This window comes from Arachis ipaensis, chromosome B5 (assembly GCF_059453495.1).
Source record: "Arachis ipaensis isolate K30076 ecotype BB chromosome B5, ASM5945349v1, whole genome shotgun sequence".
Taxonomy (NCBI): Eukaryota; Viridiplantae; Streptophyta; class Magnoliopsida; order Fabales; family Fabaceae; genus Arachis; species Arachis ipaensis.
This window is the reverse complement of record NC_142440.1, coordinates 71616995-71629082: the sequence shown is the minus strand read 5'-3', so window position 1 is coordinate 71629082 and position 12088 is coordinate 71616995.

Sequence of the window (12088 nt, the reverse complement as noted above, 5' to 3'; positions counted from 1 at the left end):
AATTGCATAAGTTTACAGGGTTACAAAAGGAATTTGCACACAAAACAGAGATTGGAAGCTCAATGGCAAGAAAACGCCAGTAAAGGGGCATTTTGGGCGTTCAGCGCCCAAAATGAGCATCCACTGGGCGCTGAACGCCAGTAATGGCAGCAATTGGGCGTTCAACGCCAGAAATGGCCACCCACTGGGTGTTGAACGCCAGGAATGGCAGCAACTGGGCGCTGAACGCCCAGGAGATCAGCATTTGGGTGCTGAATCCAGGCAGTGTTTGGGCGTTCAAACGCCAGGAGGACAGGGAGGAGCCAAATCCAGTAATCCCACACGTATTTCCATTTTAATTTCAAATTTTATGCTTCAATGCATGATTTTTACATGAACATATCAAGAACCCTGATTTCTAAAATCCGTAATTTCTAAAAATCCATCTTTCCAAATTCAATCCAACTCTTTTCAAAATCTTTTCTGAAAACAAATCTATCTTTTTCACTCAAAAATCTTTTCAACTAATCCATATCTTTTTCAAATATCCATATTATCTTTTTCAAAATTCAGAGTTATCTTTTTCAAAAATCTATCATATCTTTTCAAAATTAAACTCTATCTTCTATCTTATCTTTTTCAACTCAATCTTTTTATCTTATCTCTTCCAATTTTTCGAAAAAAACACCCCCACCCCTTTAAATTGGGTTCGGCCTCCCCCCTCCTTCATCAACAAGTGCTACTCAATCTCCTTCTATCCCTCTCCTTTCTTTTCTTTTGCTTGAGGACAAGCAAACCTCTAAGTTTGGTGTGTTTTTCCGAGATCACTAAGATCATGGCTCCCAAAGGGAAACAATACACTCCTAGAGGCAAGAAAGAGAGCGTTCCAAAATCACTTTGGAATCAAGGGAAGTTCTTATCTAAAGAACATTCAGACCATTATCATAAAGTAATGGGTCTGAGATCAGTGATCCCGGAAGTTAGATTCGATCTGAAAGAAGATGAATATCCGGAGATCCAGGAGCAAATTCGAATCAGGAACTGGGAAGTCCTAGCTAATCCTGAAACGAAAGTAGGAAGGAACATGGTCCAGGAGTTCTATGCTAATATGTGGCAGACTGACAAGCAAAGACTATCTGGAACTGCCTGCTACGAATTTCGGACCATGGTCAGGGGAAAAATTGTTCATACCACCCCTGACAAGATCAGAGAGATACTAAAGCTACCTCAGCTTAAGGATGATCCAGACTCCTTCAACAGGAGGATGATGAGAGCAGACATTGGCCTGGATAAGATTCTAGAGGACATCTGTATCCCTGGAGCCAGGTGGACCACCAACACAAAGGGCGTCCCAAATCAACTCAAGAGGGAGGATCTCAAACCAGTTGCCAGAGGATGGCTGGACTTCATTGGGCGTTCTCTGTTGCCCACCAGCAACCGTTCTGAAGTCACAGTTAAAAGAGCAGTGATGATTCATTGCATCATGATGGGAAAGGAAGTGGAGGTTCATCAGCTGATTTCAACAGAGCTCTATAAGATTGCTAACAAAAATTCAAGAGAGGCCAGGTTGGCTTATCCAAGCGTGATTTCTCTGCTCTGCAAGGACGCTGGAGTCAAGATGGGAATAACTGAATATATCCTAATTGAAAAGTCAATCACCAAAGCATCAATGGAGAGACAACAAGCACAGGAGGATCATATCAAGAAGAGAGCACAGGAATTCCTCCCAGAGATTCCTCAAGCGGAATATTGGGAATATCTTGAGACGTCTGTCACCAAGATACAGGAAGCTATGGAGCAAATAATAAAACAACAGAAGGAACACAGTCAAATGCTGACCCATATGCTTAAAGAACAAGAGGAGCAGGGACGTGACTTAAGGGAACTGAAGCGCCAAAAGTCTTCTGTGATACCAAGCCTCCCAAGGATCAGAGGAACCCCCATACCCCCAGAATAAAGGTTGTTAAATTCCAATTTCTGCCTTAACTCTGTGACAGTGTCCTTATAAAAGTACCTTAGAAGTCATATAGTAGTAATTAGTATCTATTTTGATTTTATCTCCAATTAAGCTATAGTTTATTTTTCTCATCATCATTAAATATGAATAAAGTAGTAGATCTTTTGAATAAGAGGCAATAAAATTTCGAGTTTTAATAAGATAAATTCTAATTAGCTAAATGTGGTGGCAATGCTTTTTGTCTTCTGAATGAATGCTTGAGCAGTGCATATATCTTTTGAATTTGTTGTTTAAGACTGTTAAATATGTTGGCTCTTGAAAGAATGATGAACATGAGACATGTTATTGATAATCTGAAAAATCATAAAAATGATTCTTGAAGCAAGAAAAAGCAGCAAAGAACAAAGCTTGCAGAAAAAAAAAAAAAAAGAAAAAAGAGAAAGCAAGCAGAAAAAGCCAAAGCTCTTAAAACCAAAAGGCAAGGGCAATTAAAAGGGATCCCAAGGCTTTGAGCATCAGTGGATAGGAGGGCCTAAAGGAATAAAATCCTGGTCTAAGCGGCTAAACCAAGCTGTCCCTAACCATGTGCTTGTGGCGTGAAGGTGTCAAGTGAAAACTTGAGACTGAGTGGTTAAAGTCAAGGTCCAAAGCAAAAAGAAGAGTGTGCTTAAGAACTCTGGACACCTCTAATTGGGGACTCTAGCAAAGCTGAGTCACAATCTGAAAAGGTTCACCCAATTATGTGTCTGTGGCATTTATGTATCCGGTGGTGATACTGGAAAACAAAGTGCTTAGGGCCACGGCCAAGACTCATAAAGAAGCTGTGTTCAAGAATCATCACACTGAACTAAGAGAATCAATAACATTATCTGAATTCTAAGTTCCTATAGATGCCAATCACTCTGAACTTCAATGGATAAAGTGAGATGCCAAAACTGTTCAGAAGCAAAAAGCTACTAGTCCCGCTCATCTAAGTAGAATCTGAGCTTCATTCAAAAACTCTGAGATATTATTGCCTCTCAACCTATTAGTCTTCTATTTTATTTGTCTAGTTGCTTGAGGATAAGCAACAGTTTAAGTTTGGTGTTGTGATGAGCGGATATTTTATACGCTTTTTGGGGATAATTTCATATAGTTTAGAGTATGTTTTAGTTAGTTTTTAGTCTATTTCTAGTAGGTTTTAAGAAAAATTCATATTTCTGGACTTTACTATGAGTTGTGTGTTTTTCTGTAATTTCAGGTATTTTTCTGGCTGAAATTGAAGGAGCTGAGCAAAAATCTGATTCAGGCTGAAAAAGGACTGCTGATGCTGTTGGATTCTGACCTCCCTGCACTCAAAGTAGATTTTATGAAGCTACAGAACTCGAAATGGCATGCTTCTAATTGCGTTGGAAAGTAGACATCCAGGGCTTTCCAGCAATATATAATAGTCCATACTTTGCACAAGGATAGACGATGTAAACTGGCGTTCAACGCCAGTTCTCTGCCCAATTCTGGCGTCCAGCGCCAGAAAAGGATCAAAAACTGGAGTTGAACGCCCAAACTGGCATAAAAACTGGCGTTCAACTCCACAAATGGCCTCTGCACGTGACTCACTTAAATCTCAGCCCCAGCACACACCAAGTGGGCCCCAGAAGTGGATATCTGCATCATCCATCATAGTCCACTCATATTTTGTAACCCTAGGCTACTAGTTTAGTATTTAAACAACTTTTAGAGACTTATTTTGTATCTCATGACATTTCAGATCTAAACTTTATATTCTCTGACGGCATGAGTCTCTAAACCCCATTGTTGGGGGTGAGGAGCTCTGCTGTGTCTCGATGAATTAATGCAAGTATTTCTGTTTTCCATTCAAACACGCTTGTTCCTATCTAAGATGTTCATTCGCGCTTAACTGTGATGGAGGTGATGAGCTGTGACACTCATCACCTTCCTCAAATCATGAACGTGTGCCTGACAACCACCTCCGTTCTATATACGATTGAATGAGTATCTCTTAGATTCCTTAATCAGAATCTCCGTGGTATAAGCTAGAACTGATGGCGGCATTCATGAGAATCCGGAAAGTCTAAACCTTGTCTGTGGTATTCCGAGTAGGATTCAAGGATTGAATGACTGTGACGAGCTTCAAACTCCTGAAGGCTGGGCGTTAGTGACAGACGCAAAAGGATAGTAAATCCTATTCCAACCGGATCGAGAACCAACCGGTGATTAGCCGTGCTGTGACAGAGCGCGTGAGCGTAGTTTTCACTGGAAGGATGGAAGGTAGCCATTGACAACGGTGATCCACCAACACACAGCTTGCCATAGGAGGACGTGCGTGCGTGAATCAGAAGACAGAGGAAAGCAGAGATTCAGAAGATAAAGCATCTCCAAAACTCCAACATATTCTCCATTACTGCACAACAAGTAACCTTTAATTTATGCTCTCTTGGTTATTCGCAATTCAACTAATAAACATAATTGACTTCCTGACTAAGATTTACAAGATAACCATAGATTGCTTCAAACCAACAATCTCCGTGGGATTCGACCCTTACTCACGTAAGGTATTACTTGGACGACCCAGTGCACTTGCTGGTTAGTGGTACGCGTTGTGAAAAGTGTGATTCACAATTCGTGCACCATCTTCCCACAGGGATTGACTAGGACTTGAGGATCAAGCTAATTAGTCCACTTGACTTAACTAAGTGGGATTAAACCCCAATTCTCATCACATCTGATAAAGATAACTAGGATAGAAATTTCAAATTCTTATACCTTGCTAAGAGATTTTATTATTAATTTATTTTTCTTGTCATTTAAATTACTTGCTCCTTATTTCAAAAACCCCCAATTTACAAAACTCATAACCAATAATAAGAACATACCTCCCTGCAATTCCTTGAGAAGATGACCCGAGGTTTGAATACTTCGGTTATCAATTTTAAAGGGGTTTGTTACTTGTGACAACCAAAACGTTTGTAAGAAAGGACTTTTGTTGGTTTAGAAGCTATACCTGCAACGAGGATTTATCTGCGAATTTCTAGACCACGTAAAAGTTCTCTCTTCAAAATGGCGCCGTTGCCGGGGAATTGCAAACGTGTGCCTTATTATTGGTTATTATAAATATTTACTTTTTGCTTGTTTATTTGTTTTTATTTTTATTTTTATTTTTGCTTTTTCATAAATTAAGATGTTATTGGTTTTTTATTTAGTTATTAAAAATTTTTTTCAAAAATTTGTTCTTGGTGTTCATCTTGATCTTCAAGTTGTTCTTCGGGTTCATCTTGACCTTCAACTTGTTCTTAGTTGTTTTCTTCGTTTTGATCTAAAAATTTTATGTTTGGTGTCATTTTATTATTTTTCTCTTTCCTCATTAAATTCAAAAATTCAAAATTTAAAACTCAAATTTCAAATTTCAAATTTTAATTTTCAAAATTCAAATTAAAAAAATTTAAAATTCAAATCTCAAATTTCAAAATTTAAAATTTCAAAATTTAAATTTCAAAATTCAAATCTTTTTTCAAAAAATCATATCTTTTTCAAAATCTTATCTTATCTTATTTCAAAAATCAAATTTCAAATTTCAATATTTAAATTCCAAAATTCAAATTTCAAAATTCAAATTTAAAATTTTAAAAATCAAACCTTTTCAAAATTTAAACCTTTTTCAAAGCTTTATCTTATATTGTTGACTTTTTCAAAATTCAAATTTTAAAATTTAAAAAAAAAAATTCAAATTTCAAATTTCAAAATTCAAATTTCAAAATCTCAAATTTTAAATTTCAAAATTCAAATTGTAAAATTCAAAATTCAAAATTTCAAAATTTAAAATTCAAATTCAAAATTTAATTTTCAAATTCAAAATTTAAATTTTAATAACCTTTTAATTTAAAATTGTTTTTATTTTCGTTTTTAATTTTTATTTGTTATTATGAGTTCTCACCTCATCGCTTTGAACTTGGTTCTAATGCTGTTGTAAGGAATGGAAGCTATAACAGGAACATGCATCAAGGTCAGAACAACCAGAGATGGATGGAGCCACAAGGATCTGATCAACCCTTTAGGCAACAACACCTTCCAAACTACCATGGACAACGACCATTTACCAATGCATGTCGTGACAATAGTTATGGTGGACCCCCTTGTAATTACCGACAAGCCCATCATACACCTATAAACCACCTCCTCAACACAGCTTTGAACCACCATACTCACAAGCCACCTACAACCATTCACCTCGATATGACCCTAATCCGCATCCACCAAACCAACCACCTTATGAGCCAAATGAACCATACACAGAACCACCCCATTCCAACACAACTACTCTCATGAACCACCACCTCAATATACACCATCTCCTTATCATTATCAAGATGAACCACCTTCCTACTATGAACCCTTTCTCCCAACAAATGAACCCTCCTATCCACCCCAAACCTGCATGGAGAAAGTACTTACCGATCTAAACTCTACTATACAAGCTCTCGTCGCCCAAATCGGACCACCAAATACCTTCAACAATCAACCCTCAAGCTAGTGCACTTTCTTTTCAACCACAGAATGATCTCTCCATCCCATCACCACCATCCATGGAAGAGCACCCACATCTATCAATCCAAGAGCAACATGATCCCAATGATGCTATTGATATGGAACAAGAGAGAAGGGATCATCTTCACGAATCCATACTCCATAAGGAGCTAGAGGAGGCCTTAAAGGTGAAGGTAGTAAAGACCCTTGAAGTCGAAGAGTGGTTGAAGAATTAGTGAAGAAAGACATCAAGGAGGAGTCTGATTTTATCTTAGAGCAAAAGGAGGCCCAAAATGTGGAGATAGGAGAGACCCTTGAAGATGAAAGAATAGTTGAAAGGAGTTGTCATGGAAAGAAAATCATCAAGGATGAGTACAATTTTATATTAAAATTACTGGACAAAGCATTAATTATTGAAGAGGAAGAAGTGGTTGAAGACCTAGGAGATGCTGAACCTCCATGGGAAAGTCAAGACATAGAACCTCTTTCCAAGACAGTTGCATTCGGTGTTGAGGAGGGTGTACAACCTCCAAAGCATGTCATGGTTAAAGACTTAGAAGAGGTTGATCAAGAGATGGAGATTCAAGAAGAAGAAGCACAATCTCCCATGCCCTTGGAAAGCAGTGAAGAGGAGATTGAATTGGAAGAAAGCTACCAAGAGGAAGAGGTTGAAATTGAAGAAGCTTACAAGGAGGTGGAAGCTGTTAGAGAAGAGCACAAGGGAGTGGAGCTTGCAAGTTCATTAGAAACACCTCTCCCAAGGCCATTACCGTCCAACACAACATTCAAGTGGGTAAAATTCCTACCCTTGACCTTTACCTTCCCACTTGAATATGGGCTATTGGAGACGGATGGTCAACTTAGAGCTTTTTGTGGCATTAAGAGTAAGAGGAAGATGGTCAGTGGTAAGAATTGTCCTGCAAGGTTCATTATGGTTGGAAGCTTTAAGTTTAAATGCAAAGGTTGGTGTGGAGCTCAATTGAATGGGTCTGGGAAGTTGTTTGGACGCATCAGTGAGAATTCTAAGGCTGAACCACCCGGATGGAATCATGATAATCAACTTGAAGATGGGTGTAGAAACAAGATTTGGGGATCCCGGAGGCCATTGGAAGTCCAAGCATTGGTGGCAGTTTCAGGATGAGTTCAAGCGCAAGCCGCCATGACAAGGAGCTCACCAAATGTCCAACTTAAGGACTTTAACTAAAAGTGCTAGGTGGGAGACAACCCACCATGGTATGATCGTCCCTTTTTCAATTTTAATTTTATTTCGTTTTGTTTGTTTTTAAGTTTAATTTTATTTCATTGAACCTGGAATTATCCATAACATCCACATTAGCATTGCATTTTCCATTCTATAAAAAAAAACACGCACGTGACGCGGCAGCGTCGCTGACGCGTCCGCGTCACCAGTGCATTAGGAAGAAAAGAAAAGAAAAGTGAACAGAGAGTCACGCGAGAGCGTGGCTGGAGGCGTGCTTTGGGCACAAATTGATCCACGCGACCGCGTCGCTGACGCGTCCGCGTCATGTGGGACAAATGCCTCCCACGCGTCTGCGTCACCCACGTGAACGCGTGGCCCTGTAAAATCGACGTAAACGGGTGTTTGGCAGCAAGTTAGGCTGGCATGGGGCTGGAACCGCGCTAGAAGCACAAGCCCCACCACGCGAACACTTTCCCCACGCATCCGCGTCGTTTTTCAAAAATAGCCATCCACGCGATCGCGTCAACCACGCGACCGCGTCCCCCAAAAATTTGGCAAAAAGAATTTCGAACAGAGAGTTGCGCGACTGCGAGGCTGCCCTCGCGCTAATGGCACAAATCACTCCACGCGAACGCGTGACCCACGCGTCCGTGTCACTTCTTAGAAGCGCACACCACGCGACCGCGTCACCCACGCATCCGCGTCGCCCGCGCCGCACAACTTATCTGAACCAGCGCCAATTATCTTATCTTTTCTTTTCTAAATCTTAATTTCTTCTATCTTTTCTTCTTTCTTTCTTATTTTATTTCTTTCACTTCTCATTCCTTTTCACCTTCATTCTATTTTACTTAATTTATTTGCATATTTCATTCATTGCATTTTAATTTAGCGCATATTTTTTATTTTCTTTTCTAAATTAATTATTTTTCCTTTGGTGTTAAAATTTTCTTATTTCACTGTTGCATCTTCTCTTGAATTATTTTGGGTGCTTAGTGACTTGTGTTATTCTGGTTAGGTAATATTATTTAAATCAATGCCAATCTTTTATACCTGTATTACTTTTGCATTGACATGAATTTATATTATCTTTCCTTACCCACTCTCTTCCCCATTGTTGCAAATTTTTTTGCACTCTTGATTTGCCATGTACTTCTACTATTCTCTCACTTGCATGTTGTAGCTACCATGTAACTGAGACCCTTATTATCTGGCATTAACACCCATATTTTATTTATTTTCTATCTTTATTTTGGGTTACTTTTCTTCTTTTCCCTCTTCTTTCAGGATGACCACCACAAAGGGAGAGGAAAAACTTCTTAATGGGAAGACAAACAAGTCCACCTGCACAATCTTTTGAGAAAAGTATCAGTTGAAGCAACCCGTCCACTTGTACATCTTAGCATGCACCGAGGACGGTGCAATCTTTAAGTGTGGGGAGGTCGATACCGATCTCCATGGGTTAGTTACTCTTCTATCTCAACACCAATGATTTATTTTCCTTGTTAGTTGTTGCATTTACATGTTTGATTGCATATTTGTTTGATTTTGTGCATATTTTACCACTTGGTTGAGAAATAATAAGTTTCTTTTTAAAGACCCTATTTTTGAAAAATTTTCACTAATTTAAAATAAAAATTTTTGTGTTAAACTTATCAGAAGTTGTATTTGGAACATGGTTTTTGAGCCAAAGAACACACAACCTGTGAGATTTTGAGCTTATTTATATGGTTACATTATTTAACCATAAATATTTTATTCTTGTGTGTTTTTTTCTATGATTTCAATCTTTGCTTTGTTCTACTCTATATGTCCATTATTTAGTGTATTTACATGCTTGCATATGATTGAGGCCATTATTTGAATTTTTTCTCACTTATCCCCAAAATTAGCCTACTTTTTACATCACCCTTGTTAGCCCCCTTGAGCTTTTTAATCACCTCTTGTTCTATAAACCACATTACTAGCTTTAAGCAGAAAAACAAAATAAAAATCCCAAGTTGAATCCTTGGTTAGCTTAAGATAGAAATTGTGTATTATTTAAGTGTGGGGAATTTTATGGGAACATGGGATGATAGAAACAAAGTAGGAATTTAAAAAGAATGAGTTATTTGAAAATTTGGGAAGCATGCTCATGTGAAATCAAAATACCATGTGCACTGAAAAAAAAATAAATAATAAAAAATATTAAGTAATTAAATAAGGGGATACAAAAAAAAAGAAAAAAAAAAGAGAGAAGAAAAATAATATTACCCCAAATGCAAAATAAAAAGAATCAATGCACATGAGACAAAATTCAAAAATAAGTTTGATACATGAGCATGTAATACAAAGGTGGGAAAAATTTGGGTAGCTAGGTAAAGTATTTTAAAATTGTATAAAGTATGTATATGTTAGGTGAGATCTTAGACTAATCAAGGATTCACTTTATAAAGCTCACTTGGTCATACATATATCCTTACCTTTACTTCAGCCCCATTACAACCCTAAAAAGACCTCATGATGTTTGCATTGGTACATTAAATATTTGTTGATTGGTTAGATGAAGAACAAAGTTTAGAAAGCATGATTAAAGAAGAGTAGAGTGAATTACCCTATACACTTGAGAGACTAGAGTGATATACACTACCAGTGAGGGTTCGATGCTCGATTCTTTGTTCCCTGCTTTCATGAGCTATCTTCTTACAAGTTTACTTGTCTTTTATTGTATAATTTAAATTAGTGGAATTTGATTTATGTTTGTCTTGGAAAACTTGTTTACTTTTAACCAAGTAGATAGAAACATCTTAGCATATAGTTGCATTCATATACATAGGTTGCATTTCATACATTTTACCATTCCTCTCCACTCTTATAACTTCTCTTGAGCTTAGCATGAGGACATGCTAATGTTAAAGTGTGGGGAGGTTGATAAACCACTATTTTATGGTTTATCTTATGCTCAATTGAGTGGTTTATATCAATTCTTTACTCACTTATTCATACAAAATGCATGGTTTTACAATTCCTTCCTAGAATTTGTGCTATGATTGAAAACATGCTTCTTTGGTCTTAATTTAGCTAATATTAATCCTCTCTTATTACCATTAGATGCCTTGATATGTGTGTTAAGTGATTTCAGGGATTACAGGGCAGGAATGGCTCAGAGGATGGAAAGGAAGCATGCAAAAGTGGAAGGAATACAAGAAGTTGAAGAAATTGCTAAGCTGTCTAGCCTGACCTCTTCGCATTCAAACAGTCATAACTTGAGCTACAGATGTCCAAATTAGATGGTTCCAGTTGTGTTAGAAAGCTAACGTCCGGGGCTTCGATTTGATTTATAATATGTCACAGTTTCTCTGATGCTAGGCGACGCGAACGCGCGCTCCACGCAGACGCGTCGCAGTGGCAAAAATCAGCGTGGCAGATTTCTTCTCCAGCGATTTCTGAGCTGTTTTTGACCCAGTTTTCGGCCCAGAAAGCACAGATTAGAGGCTATAAAGTGGGGGAATCCATTCATTCATAATCATCAGCTCATAATTCATAATTTTTAGTTTTATATGTAGTTTTTAGAGAGAGAGGTTCTCTTCTCTCTCTTTGGATTTAGGATTAGAATTTCTCTTAAAGGAATTAGGATTTCTTATTATTTCAACTTAATATTTCAGCTCTTCTCAGGTTCAATGTTCCTTTTATTTATTTTTCCAATTTAATTTATGAACTTCTCCATGTTAGATTTGAATATTCTATTTAATATAATTTGAGGTATTTTAGTTATAAGATTGTTTTATTTATGCTATGAATGCTTTTGATTTATCCAAATTATTTTCATTCGAGTAGATTCTCTTCCCTTTTAGCTCTGGTTAAGTAATTGGTGACGCTTGAGTTATCAAATAAAGCAGTGGTTGAAATTGGCATATTACTAATTGATCTAGATCGCTCTAAAGCTAGTCTTCCCACAGGGATTGACTAGGACTTGAGGATCAAGCTAATTAGTCCACTAGACTTAACTAAGTGGGATTAAAATCCAATTCTCATTACATCTGATAAGGATAACTAGGATAGAAATTCCAAATTCTTATACCTTGCCAAGAGATTTTATTATTAATTTATTTTTCTTGTCATTTAAATTACTTGCTCCTTATTTCAAAAACCCCCAATTTACAAAACTCATAACCAATAATAAGAACATACCTCCCTGCAATTCCTTGAGAAGACGATCCGAGGTTTGAATACTTCGGTTATCAATTTTAAAGGGGTTTGTTACTTGTGAAAACCAAAACGTTTGTAAGAAAGGACTTTTGTTGGTTTAGAAGCTATACCTGCAACGAGGATTTATCTGCGAATTTCTAGACCACGCAAAAGTTCTCTCTTCAGGGTCATGGCTTTCTGGGTCCGACTTGATGTCCCTTATAGTGCATGCCTTTTGTCGACCGATTTTTAAATCTTGGTCTTTT